The sequence below is a fragment of the Hesperophylax consimilis genome, chromosome 12 (genome assembly GCF_061612785.1).
Source record: "Hesperophylax consimilis isolate HC1 chromosome 12, BYU_Hcon_1.0, whole genome shotgun sequence".
NCBI classification, from domain to species: domain Eukaryota; kingdom Metazoa; phylum Arthropoda; class Insecta; order Trichoptera; family Limnephilidae; genus Hesperophylax; species Hesperophylax consimilis.
The window spans coordinates 38,370,363-38,389,350 of NC_142847.1; the positions used below are offsets into that span (position 1 = coordinate 38,370,363).

The window sequence follows — 18,988 nt, forward strand, 5'->3', positions numbered from 1 at the left end:
ACGTGTCCTACGTACATCATATAAATTGGTGTGACTATTAAGGTAAACTATTCATATTTATGATGCATCCATCATAATAATTAAAATAAATTATTTTTAACGTTTTAAACCTGACCTTGCAGAATTATATCGTTAAAGTTAATAACTGTAGGGTAATATCGTTGCTGGCTTTAAGGTACTCACTCGTATTATTTTATTTATGCTTTAACATTCTTTTTCTCTACAAAGGAGATTGAATTTCAAATCCCCTACCCCACCTGCTACTTTTCGGGGTAATGATTAAAGTTATGGGCAGGTAGTGACAAACCAAGGTTGATCCGTTTGTTTCCGCTATAGCTCAGTAGCTTAGAAAAGTCACTCAGTTAGTCAAATATTTCAGCAATAACGTTACTACTCATTTTATTTTCTAATACACGTAAATTGATAAAAAAACATTCATACAATATATTTCATTACTTTAAATCCCCATGGATAATGTTATGTCCATCACAATGGTAGGTCTTACAGCCCGTTTGAGGTGATTTTTCACAAAAAAAGCGCTATGAAAATAAACTAATTATTATTATTAAATGGTGTGTTGGAATTGAAAAGAAGATTCTAAAAAGGCAAATTAAGTGATCACGTTTATTTACCATATCACTCAGTGTGATGTGTGATGGTACTATTTCAAAATATTCATCAAAACAAGTGTATTTAGCGTGAGAGCCTCGAGCGAAGAAAATCGTTCAAAGAAAGACTGGTGATAGATTTCTCCAATATATTTTATGAAAGTCATATTAAAATAAATCGGTTCATTGCCCAGAATTCCCGGTACCCACTTTCCCTTTTTATATACGTGTTCTATCAACAGAATTAGTTCAACAATCAACAAGTGATCAAGTTTTTATATTTTATCATTACTGGTGTGTACATGTGTTTATTCCTTTCACGTCAATCAAATAGTCAATAAGATCATTTCATATTGATTGATTACATTTGTAAGGCATTTTGAGAAATTTAACTAAGTAATCAGGCATTGTAAAGTAGGTTAACACTGCCTTCGAAGGGCACAATGACGTCCACGCATGCCTAACAATGATTTCACGACTTTATAATAATTTTTTCACCTATATAAATTCCAGTAGTTGTAATTTAGGTAAGTGAGGCCTGTGGGATTTTGTCGTATAATCGTAAAGAGTACACTTCATTGTAAGTATTTGAAAAATTTGCTTATCATCTCAATTACTTTCATGTTTCAACACTGTTAACTTCCAAGCACGTATTTTACCACTGCAATTATTAATATTTCCAACGTGCCAGACTGGTCGAAAATCATCAATTACTGGGGGCATTCCTCTGGGCAACGTGACAGACAAATTTAATAACACATGAAGTTCGGTATTTCTGCTGTTTTTATGGGTACATTCACTTGCACTCAAATAAAATGAATGCTCTTTTTATATCCAGTTTCTGCACGATGTAGTTGTTCTCAAGCCAGTTTGGATGTCATTTTAACATCTAAAGATATGAGTTTTTGGATGAAACGGCTTTAGAGTCTCAACAGCTTGTAGGAATTGGGCCTATGGCGCTTATCATTATAAATATCATGTTAAGTTAATAAGTCAACGAATATGTCATTTTGTCATAAAAGAATATGTTTGTTTATGTATGCCCAGAGCCTTAACAGAATAGCTCCACACAGGAGGCCCTGAGAAAAATAATTTTCCACAAGCCTATGTTAAATTTGGGGATGCTGTATGGAGAGTATTATGAAAATGAAGGAGAGGAGGTTCTGGTAAGGAAAACGTAAGAGCGGTGGATAGGTATCTGGGGGGTCAGCGTGCGGGAGTGACAGACATACGAATTCATCCCTCCACTGCAGTGCAAAGCAAGAGAGATGGCTGGAGAAGTGAAAGCGTCTCCCTTACGTATTAGACCTATTAGCCGCGTGGACGCGCAGACCTGGACAAATCTCCGCGAACCCGGGCCCCATGCTAAGTCACCAAACCTAGCGAACCACTAAGGGTGACCTATGGCAGATATGTTGGTTATCCAATGAATGGTTGCCGGATGGCGGTAACCCACCTCCCAAAAATATGGAGCCAGTGTGACTGACACCCCATCATACAATGGAAAGTTTAGAAGACAAAACGTTTCGTTCCACTTTGGTAGAAGGCTATGCTCTAGGTATATTAAATGCAAATACCTGCTTTTGCGATGATATATGACATGCAAATAACAAACGACGACTTGTAATTTTACTGTTAACTAAACTCATTTTTTATTTTAAATGTAATAGTTGTACATTCACGAAATATGGCAGACTGGGATTGCACTATCTTTTAACGGATAACAAATTATTAAAAACAATCTGACCGGCAGTCAGAAGGTGCGGGTTCAATTCCCGTAGGCGGCATTTTTTTTTCGGGAGATGTTTTTGATTTGTATGTTAACTATTATCTTATTTCTGAGTTGTGAGGGTAATCCAAACACGAATCTGTTATTGGAGCTGTTCGGTTTTTATCACCTCCATAAAGTATGACAACTAATTTTTAAAATATAAAAAAATATATATTTGAAAACAACACTTGCTTCGCAAGCAACAGTGAATTAAATTTACCTACACCAAATGTAAACAAAGGGGTTTTCAAAGTACTCATAAAATATATTTTTAAAAAACTACCACGTAGGTACCTATTATTATAAATGATAAAAACCCGCAGGTAATAAAAACTACGCGTTGATATCTCGTATGAAAATACATTATTTTACTCGGCATTACTCGCACCACATCGATGCTATCATCACACCTACAAGTATAAAATGTACCGACGTATATTAACAGGAAGCAGTCTGGTAAAACTGGATGTCACGTCGCACATATCAGCTTCCTTACAATAAGGTAATATATATATTAAATTTAAACAAGATATTTATCATGATGCTGATTGACTGACTAGCCAATTGCCGAAACATCAGCCAAATCAAAGTATTTTTTTCTGTTAAGAAAATTTTTCAAATATTAAATACACACCTCTGTGGAATACCAATTATTGTCTTGAAAAGACCCATTTTGTAGAAGGGCGGAAACACAGAGGTCGACAAAACATTCCACATTCGTGGAATAATTAATTTACATCAATATTTATTTATTTATTTCACGCCTATTAAGGCTTTTATATATATATATAAAAAATATTTACGAAATTATACATGAAAATAGTGCAGGCGACTATTTAAAACAATTGCAGAAAAATAACTATAAAGTCAAAACATCACTGAACTTGAACTTTTTTTTTAATATTAACTCCACACAGGAGGCCCTGAAGAAAATAATTTCCCTCAGGGCCTATGTCATCTATGGGGATGCTGTGTGGTGGGTCTTTTTGTGGAGAGGAAGGAGTGAACATGGGTCTTGAAGAGTCCCATGTTTTAGGAGGGAGGAAACACAAAGGCCGGCAGTTCGTTCTACAGCCGAGCTGTTGAACTTAAGAATGAATCGTAGAAGCGACCCGTTCTCATGTGACAAATGTCAACCGTGTACAAATGTTGGGCGCGCGTTTGGCGTGTATCCCGACTACGCACTGGTGCCGAAGGGATCAATGACGCTAGTTCCTCAGAGCATCTTCCATTGTAATACCGATAGAACAAGGACAGCATACCTACCCGACGCCTGTGCTCTAAAGATTGAAGTCCGTTCGTTAAGATTGGGGAATCTATAAAACGGACCGCCCGTTTTTGCACAGAGTCAAGGGTTTTTTTCAGGTATTTAGGGGCTCCGGACCAGAGATGGCTGTCAAATTCGACAGTAGGGCGCACTTGCGATTTGTACAGGGTCAGCAGTTGTGTACTATTAAAGTATCTGCGGGCCCTGTACAGTACGCCCAGCTTCTGAGAGGCCAACTTTACTCTGGCTTCGATGGAGCCCCCGTACCTGAGCTGATCACTTATAGTTACACCAAGCATATCAATGGAAGGCCTGTTCGGAAGATTGCATCCGTTGAAGGAGACTAGATTATCATTTGGATCCCTTTTAGACGTAATCAGACAGGATTGGGTCTTTGAAACATTAAATTCGACGAGATTATTTTTACCCCAGGAGGAAATACTCTCGAGATAACCGTCCATTCTTTGCTTCAAAGCCCTCCGAGCCGTTGGAGTTTGTGTGCCCTTTGGGGGCTTGTCAAATAAAAAGCTATCATGAACTGTACTGTCATCCGCGTAGCAATGAATCGGTACACATGTCAAAAGGTCACACAGCATGCAGGCACAAAACATAAAAAATCCAAAATATATTTGTCTATTTCAGTTGACATTGATTCAGATTATCTGTTCTTGACGGCTTCAACAAAACTATACGCCGAAAACCACATTAATTTAACTAATTATCATACTGATATATCGGCCCTAAGATGATTGATACACGCAACACGGAATAACTTCTACTTACATTAACAAACACTTCACCACAATCTACACATTTGCCCTGATGATGGATATTTAACGTTGTCCGAAACGTTTTGTAAAGAAGGAGGAAAGGCCACAAGGCATAATATCCCAAAAATTACTTTATCACAAAGTTATTTTTTTGAGTTGTGACTTCTTCCACCTTTTTGAGTTAACGCTTCGAATAGTCTTAAAGAGTACATTATCGGGGTTAGATTTCGAATGAGTTTGTTATGCTTACGCATTTGAACCAATTGCTGCTATCATTTGATGCGCCTCCTCTAACATTGGTAAACCAGATTGAGACAAATCTAGTTTGAATATTAAGATCATGTAACACTTAAATTAAAGTTGAAACCTGCGTCTAATTTACTATGAACTATTTGACCGCCGCTTATCTGAGATTTAGAACTCCATTGCTATCATATGAACAAACAAGCCGAAAACCGGTCCACACGGTCATTACATAGGAATATTTAAAACAACTCTATATTATGAAATACACAAGGTTGGTCATTCAGAAATGATTGGAAACTTGTGTTCTTTCTAACTCATAAAAAAAAGGCTTTTAATTTTCCCTATAAAAAAGAGGGTGACCGGATAAATCATTAAAATGATAATTCATCACATTTTTAAAAAGTATCAATTTTTTCATTTTTTCATGGAAAGTGATAAAACAAAAACTTTTTAACTGGGTTAAGTGGTTTAGGTTAGGTTAGGTTAAAAAAAATAATTTTCATCGTCTTTAATGACTTTATAAATGTGTGTTGAATAATCACTGTGTTGAGTTATCATGGAACCGATTTTATATTTACTATTTTAACAGATTAGTAGCAAAATCAGAGTTGATATTTATTTTGAATATTAATTTTATTTTATTTTTCAATTTTAGGACTGGAGAATTTTTATGAAATTACCTTAAAAAGCTTATAAATTCAACTGCAAACATTCTAATTCAAAATTATTATCAACAGTTTATTTATTTAGTTATATACATTTTTACACTTTTAGTTATTTATAATATCGCGGGTTGTGAAGATGAGAAATTCCTGTCTTCATGGAAAAAATTTATAAAAAGATAAGTTTTAAGTTTAGCTCTAAATTGGTATCTGGTGCGCGCATTGGTTCCTTCAACCTCCCGATGACTGATGATGCTGCTGACCTAAGGGTTGACTGTCGTGAATTAGCATTTTCACAAATACACAGTTCCGATAAGTAAGTTGGAACCATGACTTAAATACCGATCAGCAGATTTTGAACTGGATTCTTTCGGGACATTTGAGCCAGTGAAGATTTAAGGTGCTCTGAAATGTAGAATAATGTGGAATATTTCGATTCGCCGGTTATAAGTGACAAATTTAAAAAAAATTATCATCAAAAAGAAATTTCTGCAGTGCCCATTTTTATATTGAGCGCACCTAAATGGGAATAACGTCTCCACTCTCTCTGACCGGCGAACATACCTTGACCTCAAGACCATGAATAAAGTCTAGACTGTGCTGACTTATTCTAACTATTAAACTTTAAAATACCACCCAAAACAACCAGGTTTACCTAATTATTTCACATTAGCCGGCCACGCACAAATGCTGGTGTCAGGGATCCAATCAGAGAATGTGTGAATTGTTTAATTAAAATCAAAACCTGAAAGATTCCGACATATTTTTTGATACATGCAGTACCTTTAGTAGAAAATTGAAAGCTTTTTTCCTATAAAAAAACAACCTTGACATACTTACTTCATACATTATGTATTTTCTCATTTTTCTGTTTAAAAACATTTTTGAATTAATTTACTTTACCCTCTATTCTATTATAAATCTTGGCACAGCGTTTAAACGGATTGAAGTTTGTTAGTTTGATATTTGGGGAGACTTGCATTATATATTTCATCGCAATAATCTTAACGAGAAACAACCAAAAATTTTGTGGCCCCTGTTGGGAGGTTGCTTCACACTGCAGAAAACGAAACCCCAAGCTTACAGTTTTAGACTCTTTCCTGGCTCTAATAGCTAAATAAAATCCAACAAAAAATAAAAATTTCTTCTATTGAACGATTTCATACCTCTGTCTCAGACCTATAAGGCTCGCTTATCGCAGGCTATCATAAACAAAATCTTGAACCAAAGTTAAAGTGAAGTGTATGTGTGTCATCTGAAATAAAAAACATAAACAAAAACAAAAATTTTAAATAAAATATGGCTTATCTGTTTTCTAGGTGGATATCCTCGGTTGAAGAGGTCCCGTAAATCCCGAACTAATGAAACCACTTGACACTTGAAGGGCCAAGCTCTAGTCGCATTGAGAGTCTTTGTTCTGGCTTCACTTTCTACATTGTATCGGTTTAAAATGCTATAATAATTGCAAATTCCGGCTAAATGGTTAAAGTTTCGCGCATTTCGTATTTATTTAACGCCTAGAGGGCTTTTACATGTAGGTGGTACAATTTTGATGACGGAAAATTTTAAAACGTAAGAAAAAAACAACAAAACTAAAATTATATTAAAAATACATGCAAGAAACAAAAATAAATATATAAAAAACAAGAAAAATAACAAGAACACAAATTTAAAAAAATACAGCGATTTGAATGGTTCACAAAAATACAACTTCTATTTAAGAATAGTGTTGGAATAAATCTTTTACCTGATCCACAAAATTCGCAAAGTTAATAATCAATATATCGATATCATCTAAGTATTGGTTTCCCATTGTGTGAAACCGTTGTATTGGGGAGTTTGCAATGTAATTGCATGTACGTGTGTTGCAGTGGAATAGTGAATTTTGTCATGTTCTTATTGTATGTATTCGTAAGCTTATGATTTGCGGAAGTTTGCAACAGTCGAATTAAGAGTTTAGAATTTCGAATAAAAAAGTTAAGTCGTTTATTTTACGCCTGCTTCCAATATGTTTATTTTAACATATGAGTATATTTAATTTAAAATTTATAAGACGGAGAATTTTTTTTTTGTATTCGCTCAATGTTATTAATGCGAATTTTGTAAGAGGAAGACCAAACCATGAGTTACTTACTGAGTTGATTCAATTATTCTTCTAACTAGAAATATGCATAACAGTTTAATGGCTTGTATGAAGTTTTTAGCTGTTCTTAATACTAAGCCTAGTGTTTTCATGCCTTTGTTTATAATTCGATGGATATGATTGAAATGAAACTTTTCATCCAAAATAATTCCTAGATCTCTCATTTTTGTGACTATTTCTAAAGCTGTATTGTAAATGGAATATTCAAATAATACAGAATTTCTATTCCTGCAGAAAGTCAAGGTTTTGCATTTTTGTACATTCAAAAGTAGATTATTTTGTACACACCAATCTTTAAACTTACTAATATTTGACTGTGATTTACATCAGTTATTTTTTTATTGTTTGATGTCATCAGCAAAAAGCAATTTGTTATATCGTTAATGAAAATTAGGAACAAAACCGGACCAAAGTGACTACCTTGCGGTAGGCCACTGGTCGCACAGAAAGCTTTCGATAGTAAAGATTTAATTTTAACAAATAGTTTACAATTTGATAAATAGCTAGTAAACCATTTTAGCATGTCATCTCTTATTCCTAGGGCAAATAGTTTTCGGGTTAGGTTAGGTTAGGTTAGGTTAGGTGGGATACGTTGTCGAATGCCTTCGAAAAGTCTATAGAAATGCGGTCGACTTGTTTATTTGTTTCAAAGTATTCGCATATAAAGTTTTGACATATTATTAAGTTTTTATGAAACCGTGTTGTTTTTGGTCAATTAGTTTTATTAGCTTGGGATAGATTTCAGCAAAAGTTGTTTGGCAGTTCGTCCTCTCTGCCTACCCCTGTAGTGAACGGCGTGATGATTATTTTTAGTTTATTATCTTAATATTTCTTTTTTTCTTTTACGATTTCGATTATAACTACGGAGATGGCATTTACATAGACGGCCTAACGGGTTAAGCCTACCAATATTGATTGACACTGACATTTCAATAGTTTTTTTAAAAAACAAATACATGCATAATATGTAGCCACATATCGCATTCAATCTATATATTTAAACTTACCAAGTATGTCGTGAAATATAGAATCTGGCACAATACGAAGAATCTGTAACAAGAAAAATATATTTTATTAAAGGGCACAAAATAATATCTAAAGAATACGTTCGTAGATTTGCCTCAATTGAAATAACTCTGATAAGTATTATTCACACGCGTGTCGAATGAAGCCCCAATCTTCAACGCGTAATTGAGAGGAACTGGTCTCAATGCCGGAAGAGAAAAGAGTACGTAAATAACCTGTTATTTCCACGTGAAATAGTTACTAAGTAGCAGCAGTACCTACCTTCCCATCGCATGCCACTAACACAAGCCGTGGACCGCTTTAGGCCAAACCATTCGTGTCTTCTGCTCCCCTGCTACCCACTTAATTACTTACCATCTGATTCCAGGCACCTGGCACCTGGCACCTGGCACCGTGACAGCTTTCATCAATACCATCATAAGATACATATATGTCTATAACATATTCGGTTGCTTCCACTCGATAATGATGAGAAAGTCTATATGTATAGTGTGGCTTCTCTTCGGGCGTTGTCACATTATTTTACAATGTTTTCACGTGCAGTTTTGTTGTTAGGATGTTCTACGTAGACCGTAACGGTACATCGTTATAATTTTTTTTATTTTTTTTTTATTGCCGGTAACCCGGGCGTTTATTGACATCAATATTTGTTTATAATAATATGCAACTATTTACTGATTTATCCCAATCATACCTAACCGTGAATGGTCCACAAAATCATTGGAATCAGAATGGTGAAGGTTCGATTGTTGCGCAAGAAATTTATAAATTAAATAAATTAAAAAAAATTATATTTTTCTTTTTTTTAAATAAATTTAAAAAAAAAGAAAGACAAACATTCCCAGGTTACGAATAACCTGACAATATTTGAAAATCTCCTACTACCACCACAGAAAGCTGAAAATGTTGCTTGTGTTGTGATGGAGGACTTAGCCAGCCGAGGAATTGAACACACTACGCCTGGGTGGGACCCAAGCGCGATGTCAACTCGGCCACCGACCGGTATATAGTATATTATGTAGTTTATTATGTAATATAGTATATTATGTAGTAAAAATTACAGTTATTTTATTATTTCAGAATACATACTTTGGGAGCTATATCTAATTTGTTTTAAATGCATTGGAAACTGGAATTGCCGGGTAAGTGTTTTTATTTCGTTTTATTTTTGACGAATATTATTCAAGCCAAAATAATTACCGTGATTTCTTTTTGGGGTAACTTTCCATATACAAAAACACTCATTCACCATAATCCCCACATCTGCCCTAACGATGGACAATGTAAAGTTGTCCGAAATGTTAGCTCAAACGCAACACGGCGTAATACTCCAAAAATATATACCGATGATACTTTTAGCCGTTACAATGTGGAATCATAAAATTTTGTAACTTCTAGAATTTTGCGACCCGTTACTACTATGAGGGCGTGCAAGCCCGTTTTACATATTCCACGTATATTTATTATTATGTTAATATATTACATAATAATGTGTATTATTATTTTTTATATGTATCTATTCGTTTTTTACTCCAAATAAATATTAAATTTTTAAAAAGGTTCGATTGCCAGCACGATGATAGGAATGGTCAGCATTGATTGGCTCACGTTTCACTACATGACATCAAACAATTCATGTGTTTTTTACCTAAAAACTCCCTTAAAGCATTGGAATTTTGAAGTTTTTAATATTTAACCCTTGTACTATCGTGTAGAATGACCCTCCCCCCGAAGTAAACGCACTTTAGCGCCTTCACCCTTTAAAATATATTTTTAAACCGATTTAATTTATTAAATCACTAATATCCCACAAGTTGAGAGTTATAGATATTTTTAAATCCGTGCGTCGATGTCGTGAATGGAATAATATTGCTAGCAAGCGTTACCAAGTGGAAAGGTTAGTTTATTAGCCTATGTCACATAACCGTCGGTTCACCCCATCCACTAGACGACCCTTCCTACAGATAAATGCATGGCAACTTTAGTTAATTATACGACACATCGAGACTTTCGTTCTTTTATTTGTAATTTTAGTTTTGGGTGATTTCAAAAGATGTCGCAGATTCAAAATAAAGTACGTTATAATTTCACGTCGTTTAACTTTGAACCCCTTTGCGCAGCTATGGAAACTGTCGGCGGAGGGCGTTTACTAAATTATACATACGTGAGAGTAGCCTAAAAAGCTAAGAATAAAGAAAGGTATTTAGTACGAATATAAGTACCTTTCTTACCCTGAATCTGCTCGCACATGGGGCTTCTTCGGGTCAAGGTACCTCTACCGAATCTAGCGGATGTTACAGAAAACCACAATAATTATTCTACATTACCCGGCCCCGTTGAAGGTAATCATCACTTTCGTTATTAAATTACGCGTTTAACTTGCACCAATTCGACGTCTACTTAAAAAAGACAAGTGTTGAAAGCTGTCAAGCCAATTTCAAGAATACTCGCTTACACTTTGATAACATTTTACGTCAAAGTGAATTACAAGTAATTAAACAATCTAATACCTCACAATCATAATTATGGTACTCGTAGTAGAAGATTTTCAAATATTTTCAGGTTATTCTTAACCCGGGAATCTTTGTCTTTCTTTTAATAAAAAAGAAGATATCTGATGATGAGTTATTACTAGGTAGTTCATTTTAAATTAAATTAAAATAACCAATAAATATCTAGACTTTGTTTTGATTATTTTTAGTGTACTTTGTATTTCGATATTTTTATAATTAAAAATATTGATGTAAACAAAGTTGGTTATTTTCATTTGACCTATTTTAAGTGATTTTAAAACTATTATTTAACTTTTTTTATATTCAAATAATTCTCACGTATAAATGTTATTGATGCGTGCTAGATAGTAAGGCTAAACTTTTGTATCCCTGAAAAGCAATCGAAAGTGGGTGTTGTTTTTTAGAGACCAGATTATACACAGAAAATGTTGAACTAATTACTTTATCAGATATCTAATAAATACATTAATCAGTGAAAATAAACCTTAACCAATCATTTAATAATAGCCATTACCAAAATGAATTTAAGAAAAACGTGACTCTTGAGTTTCAACCCGATTGCCAGCGTTGATATAATCACATTCATTGCTTCTCTCATCCCCGCTTAACACTTCTTACGTTCATATTTCACACTTGCTTGCTTCAACTTGCTTCCTCATACTCCTGTCAATTAAAATCGAATAAAACACATCAATTAGGTACTCACTGACTTGTATAGTGTAGTAAACAGGCCCTTAGCTCTGTGCGCAAGACTGAATACCATATCAAGTTTTAGTAAGTCAGTAACAAGAAAAACTCATTTTAATGACATTACGAGCAATTTCCCTTTTTTGAATATGACGTTCTTTACGGTTCAACTAAATAAATAAATCAAGCACCTGATTGAAGAAAAACACCACAGGTGACGAACAAATGACCCGAAATTATCTAAAATAATTCTTGTACTTTCTCAGAAGATATTTTCATAAGTTAAATACTTATCGATGTGGATGACATAAGGAGTGTTTGAAGGAGGGTCTTATATGGCATTTTATCTATTGTGTCTGCTCTTGTGCGAATGAACTAGCTTTTTGGTTAGTTAATTCGTTTTCTTTCACTCACCATTTTCTATTTCCGTTTCATAGACAAGCAAAACTTTGTGATATTGAAAAAGTAGTCAGAAGTTTAAAAAATAGTCAATCGCCGGGGATAGATAAAATTAGAATGTCTGACATTAAAAAACACTTTAATATCTTAGGACCTATTTTAACTCTATTAATTAATATGATTTTATCGGAGGCAATTATACCTGAAGATCTTAAATGTAGCATAATCCGACCCATCTACAAAGGTGGTAAACACAGTGAAATTGAAAACTATAGACCGATCAGTATTTTACCTGCAATTGAAAAGATCCTAGAAAAATATATATCTGTAAAACTAATAAAGTACCTTGAAAAATTTTCTATTATTGATACCCATCAATATGGTTTCCAAAAAAATAAAAGCACAGATCTACTACTTCAAGAATTTTCAAATAAAATTAATAATGATCTTAACAAAAGAAAACATGTACTCGTATTATTTATTGATAATTCAAAGGCTTTTGATACGATTGATCATAGTAAATTACTTAAAACTCTAGAAAACATTGGAATTACAGGAAACTTACATAAATTATTTGTTAACTACTTTCAAAATAGAAAGATTTGTGTAAAAATTTTTGATCATTTTAGCAAAAAAATATTGTTTTCGCAGGCGTACCACAAGGGTCCATACTAGGCCCTACCTTGTATATAATATATGTTACTGCAATGAAATTTATTTTTTCTCATGTAAAACATTACGTTTATGCTGACGACACAGCATTAGTTATTTCACATGAGGATTTATTAATAGCGAGTAATTTACTGCAAATTGACTTTGTCACTCTTCAAAAATGGTCACATGATGTAGGTTTAATAATCAATGCTAAAAAAACGAAGCTTATGCACATCAGATCTCCTCATAATAACATCACCATAACTCCTAAAATTATTTCTCATGACTTTAATTGCATCCATAACTTTGTAATACAACCATGCTCATGCAAAAATATTGAACTTGTTTCAAAATACGTATATCTAGGCTTAACAATTGATTGTTATTTTAAATGGGATATACATATACAAAAAGTGTGCACACGGCTTAGAGCTATAGTGAGCAAACTTTATAGATTAAAGTTTTTTGTTCCACCAAATACCCTTAAAATAGTATACCTATCATTGGCGGAATCCCTAATAAGATACGGAATAACTTCATGGGGACATTCAACAAAAACAAATCTTCTTTCAGTCCAAAATGTACAATATTCTTTGGTAAAATTATTATTAAACAGAACTAAATACGAACAAAGAAATGACGTACCAAAGTCATTACTATACAACTCTGTAAATGTATTATCTGTTCGTGCTTTATTGTGGCTTAAAATTGCGAGTCAGCATACATTTCAATCTGAACATAATAAAATAGTGACACATGTTCATAATACAAGACTAATTGCAAACGATGGACTTGTAGTTCCCAGATACCTGAATAAATATGGTCAAAGAACTCTAGAATACCTCGTTCCAATAATTTACAACATGTTACCAAACTCAATAAAAAGCTGTGAATTGACTCACAGAAGGAAATGTATGTTAAAAAAATGGTTATGTGAAAGAATTTTTTTGTACTAATGTAATTATGTGTATATGTTATGTACTTGTTAAAATTGTATATGTATTTAAGAAGTAATTGTTAAAAGAACCCGTTGACAAACTGATATCAATCAGTTTAACGGGACTTAAATTGTAAAAAATGTATTTTTGAAAGTTGATAAATAAAAAATAAAAAAAAAGATCTGTCTCATATTTCACATATCTAAATCAAACCAAATATAATAAAGGATCAAATTTCTTCTTGGGAACAAAAGATAATAAACACGTGTCGTGTCTTAAAATGTAAGAACGTGGGTATTATAATTTAAGATTGATTAAATACTAAAACAGTAGTTTCCGAGTAATGCTTAGCAACCGTGTGGTTCAAGAAGCTTTATTGTTCATAGGAATTGTCGGTGTTTAGCTGAGCTCGGATTTTTACTTTTAACTTAGTGTTACTATCTTGAAATTAGATTACATGTTAGGTTAGGTTAGGTTTGGGAGATAATCTACTTGTTTAAGTGTTTTACCGGCGGAAGTTTCTTCGTATTTTCGGTTGTAGCCAATTTTGATGCGAAAACACCACTCACACACTGTTCGCATACAGTATGATTCAAATTGTCATTCGGCCTCCGAAACGAAAATTCCAAGGAAATATAAACCTTCATGCATCTGTAAATAAATTTTATATATATATATTTTTTATTTGTATTGTTTTTACCTCACATTTTTAGGTACCTTTGTTATTGTAATGTAATCATTGTATTGATAACGGTTTCAGCACCACCATCCCATCCCACAATACCACTATATGTTGGTACGGTCTGTACGTCTGTACGGGTCCGCATAAACAGGACAAAATTTCAAGCCGCGAATTCTTGGAAGGGAACAAATCAACCGCAAGTGTCGTTTCGCACTGTTTGCGATTGCTTAGTTTATTTTCCATAATTCTCGGCTCGGCTCGCTGAAATTTTGTCTTGTTTACACGTAGAGTTAGAGTCTGCGCGTCTAAGATAGACCTAAGAGATCAGAACATATGGCAGAGATTTTTTGATTCGGAGTTATGATTAATCCCAAATATTTGAGTTCCTTGTAATAAAAGCAAGTATTTATCGTCGATTCTATTCAGAATAAAATGAATAGTTTATATATAAATACTTACATCGACCACTAGACGATTAATCCTATTTGGTCATAAAGTCTTAACAAATTTGCCTTTTTAAATATAATTTTCTGCATTTCATTACAACGCGACCTACATATATCAAATGAATCAGTATCTACATGTATTATCGATAGTATGAAAAATTATATTTATTTCCTACCATTTTCGGCCATCTATTCAAAACGACTTTGTGTCGTCATGTAACCAGCGCTTACAAATGGACTAGTTACAATAATTTATACATTAGGCACGTGGAATGCCAGAACTGGCAAGATCAAGGCGAACTGTTATGTTATTTTCCTATCCAAGTGGCACAATAAGTGGGCGGAAGTCCAAGCCGGATGATAAATTAAATCTAGGCTCTTGAACTGATAAATAATGGCTTATTTAAATAATATGTTGTTGTGTCATTTTAGATTTGCGTAATATTTTTATTTTTTGTTCCCAGTAATATTATGTTTCACCGTATATATCATTTTGACACTGAAAATTTTAAACTATTTACCCTCTGAGTCCAATATATTATGGTTAAAAAAAATTTTGTTGTTGTTTTCTATCAGTACGATTATTTATTAAATGTTAAACCGCACGAGAATCCCAACCTGATCCAGTGAGACATCAGAGTGGAATCCCCAATTGGAGTGTGTTGTGGTTGGGTGGTGGTCTTACACTAGGATGATACTGAGAATATGGTCTTTTCTGGAACGTGCCGCTAATACACTATATATTATTTGAAAAAAAAAAAATTTTAAAAGTTAATTTCGAAATAAAACAAATTAGTCAAATGAAATTTACTTGCGCACCCCGGGATTCGAACCCGTGAAATCCGGCTTGCTAGTTGAGAGCCTTTCCCTTCGACCGCGGAGACCGTCAAAGTTACTTGGCGAAAGCGGTCATTTCGTGCTTCATTCGTGGAATTAATTATGCACAGTAAGGTGCATAAAAGCTAGTCACTGGCACTTCTCAGTTATTTACTTAGCTTGATCGGCCCAGGTATACATCGTGTACGTGTTAAAAGGTACCTGTTCGTTATTGAGGTTTATCACGGGTTTAACACGTTTTTTTTAAACTTCAGTTTTGATGAGCTGTACGGTTTTGTTCTATTTTTCCCATTTGTCTTATTTCAAAACTAAATATTATTTATATTCATGGCAGTATTAAAAATTCCTATGCTAATACGAGTACATAAACTTGGTTAAATGGCCATTTACGTTTTTACTGAACAGGAATATTAACTCGCGTTTTGACTGAACAAGTAAACATGAATATAACTCACATTTTGACTGAACAAGCAAATAGGAAAGCAAATAACTTGCCTTTTTACTTCTATTCCACATATGTATTAATGCACGAATTCAAATAAAATCGAGACAGGATAAGAGATGCCTGTGAATACTTAATTTGTCTACTGAATACCGATTTCTTGTTCATAAAAAATATTAATTCACTCTCTTTTATAATTTTTGCCTTATTTTGAATTCCAAATAAATTGGAACTTAAAACCAACATGAGAGTCACATTGTCTACACATAAAAACAGGATTTTTATAGAGTTGTTGCTCAAAATTGGGAATGGGCAGCCACCACAAGACAATGGAAGAATTAATCTCGACAGCGAAAACCTTTTGCGTTTCGGTTGATGACCTTGAAGAATTGGTCAACAACGTTTATTCCGAAATTACTGATATAAGTTGTAAGACTACACCTACGTTCAAGGAAATATTGATTCTCTAGAAGATTGATGCACCGACGCAAGCACTGCTACTCTGTAGACACTGTGTTCGTAATTGAATGGGATGTTCATTTCCTCATGGAATTTCTCAATTCCTTGCAGCCCTCTGGAATCCTCCCACATAAATTGGTGTTTAAAGTAAAATTTACTATTATTTTATTACGGAACTTTAATCCAACAAAATTGTGCAATGGTACACGTTTTCAGGTAAAATCTTTAGCAACATTTACAATAGAATGTACAATATTGACCGGATGTGAAACCGGGGAAATAATTTTCTTTATTACCCGGATTCTTTTAATACCGACGGATTAAGTGTTTCAATTTAAACAACTGTAATATCCAGTTAATTGGCTCGTTGAGTATTGTTTACATGGACAACTACATGTAGTCCTTTTTACGTGCAATTTCTAAGCAAAATCTGTTTGTGCTGTCTAATGAAAGAACAGCTGTAAACATTTTACATTAAAACATTCTGTAGTTACTGGCAGTATAGTCTGATTCAAGATAAAAATTGATATTTAAAACATGTATGTTTACATAAATAAAAAATAAAGCACACTACGTTAAGTAAAATTATTGCTAAGCGCACTTTTTGGAACTATAAACTGTCAATGTCAAAAGGCTAAAAATGGATCGGATAGTACATGTGCCCTCGGACTTTTATGATGACATTAGTGCATTGCACCCGTGCGAAGCCGGGGTGGGTCGCTAGCAAAAATATAATATAAAGACACGAGGACAAATATAATAGCACATTTCTTTCAGTGAACACGGTATCAGATATCTTGCGAATAAGTGAAGTAATCTCTTCCATAATAATACTTACTAACAAACTGAGCTGAATCTTTCCCATCAAAACACTATTAGTAGGGGCGGGGTTTTATCCATTGTTTTGCAACGATTATAAATTCCAAACTTTAGTCATATTTTATCCGCTTTGAAAAATAGGTTTTTTTCTTTTTTTAATCTGAGACGTGTCATATGAACAACTCCCAATCAGATTCTAATTTATTTATTATACTAAGTTTGAGCATGTTAAATTAGTTTTTTTTAATACAATAGTGATTATCGTTCGTGTAACCAGAGTGAAGGAGTGGATGTATGCTTAGCTTGTTATCTTTATAGTTAGTTTTGATCATTTTACAGCGCAATTTAGAACGGTCTATTTTGTAAATAATTCCTACTTTCTAATACGATATTTGTGAAAATTAGGTGTTTGGAAGAGGAAAAATGTTGGTTTTCTTAATAGTTACAGTAAAAACTAGAAGTATTTGAAAAATGTTACTGGTAACGTTATTAATAACATCTAGTAGATATTAATTAATTAAGGTAAGATTAGGTTCAGTTATTTTCGGTTAGTTTAGAAAAAGCTTAAAAATTTAGTTCTCGTAGTTATCTCTACCATATTCATGGGTGACATGCCGTCAATTTTAAAGAAATATCTGGTATACCTATATAGCTACCCACTTTAGCGGAACAAGGAATACACCAATTATTTTAATACCCACACTAAGTATTGAGTCACTTATCAGACTTCCAAATTTTTTCACCATTTTTCTTCTCTCATAAATAAGAATCTCATGATTCACAAAGTGTGGTCATATTCGCTTTCTATTTCGCATCTAAAATCAGTTGGTAAAACGGTCTACGGCCGTGTCTTTGAGACGCGCGTTCTGTGTTACCTGTTATACTGGTAAATATATTCATGGTCGGCCTTACAAAATATGTAACTATAATGAATATTTACGAGTATGTTACGGAGATGTGAGAAGTATGGATTCCTTCATGGATTTGCTGCTTTTTACTATTTAAGCTGATATTTTTCCTATTACTTGCAGTTTATTAGGGTTCTACATATTACATTTGAAGAGTTTACTGGTAGTCATCAAAATGATAAATATTAATCAATTATTAAAATAAATAATTGATTAATATTAATTTATATCGATTAAAGATAGATTTCTGGCATGAAAAATTATCTTTGGTGTAGCTTCACTTGTTAACTATGCTTTAAATATCGTATTATATATGTTTGACAATGACGTTGTGTTGTAATTACGTTCAAAAAGTTATGTGCGATAGAAAATCATGATTTGTTTAAAAACCAGTAAACAGTAAGACACATGGGTAGGTACTTTACATAACCGATTTCAAACTAATCTTGTATTTGAGTAATCTTTTTTATAATAATGTTCTTGTGCATAATATGCTCAACATCCTTTTATAGGTATCTTAAGCTACATATTAAGCACTTGCCCTGGAAAAAAATAAAAATGAAGAATTATGCTGTATTATTTGTACATATTTTTATGTCACCCTACTTCTAAGCTTGCATATTGAGTCTTTTTATTTTATATCACAAATAAAAGTGTGTAACTAATATAACTTATTCTTTGTTTAAACTGTTTGTTTCTCATAAATAAATA

At 33.3% G+C, this 18,988-nt stretch overlaps 1 protein-coding gene across 1 annotated transcript in view; it reads right to left on the bottom strand.

Moving 5' to 3' along the window:
* The window catches only part of IRSp53 (Insulin receptor substrate 53 kDa), a 554,295-nt gene that overhangs the window by 486,233 nt on the left and 49,074 nt on the right, over positions 1–18,988 (bottom strand). The window contains exon 2 of the mRNA XM_089638410.1: positions 8,475–8,517. The gene's annotated coding sequence lies outside the window, so the exon portion shown is untranslated. The remainder of the gene's footprint in view (positions 1–8,474; positions 8,518–18,988) is intronic.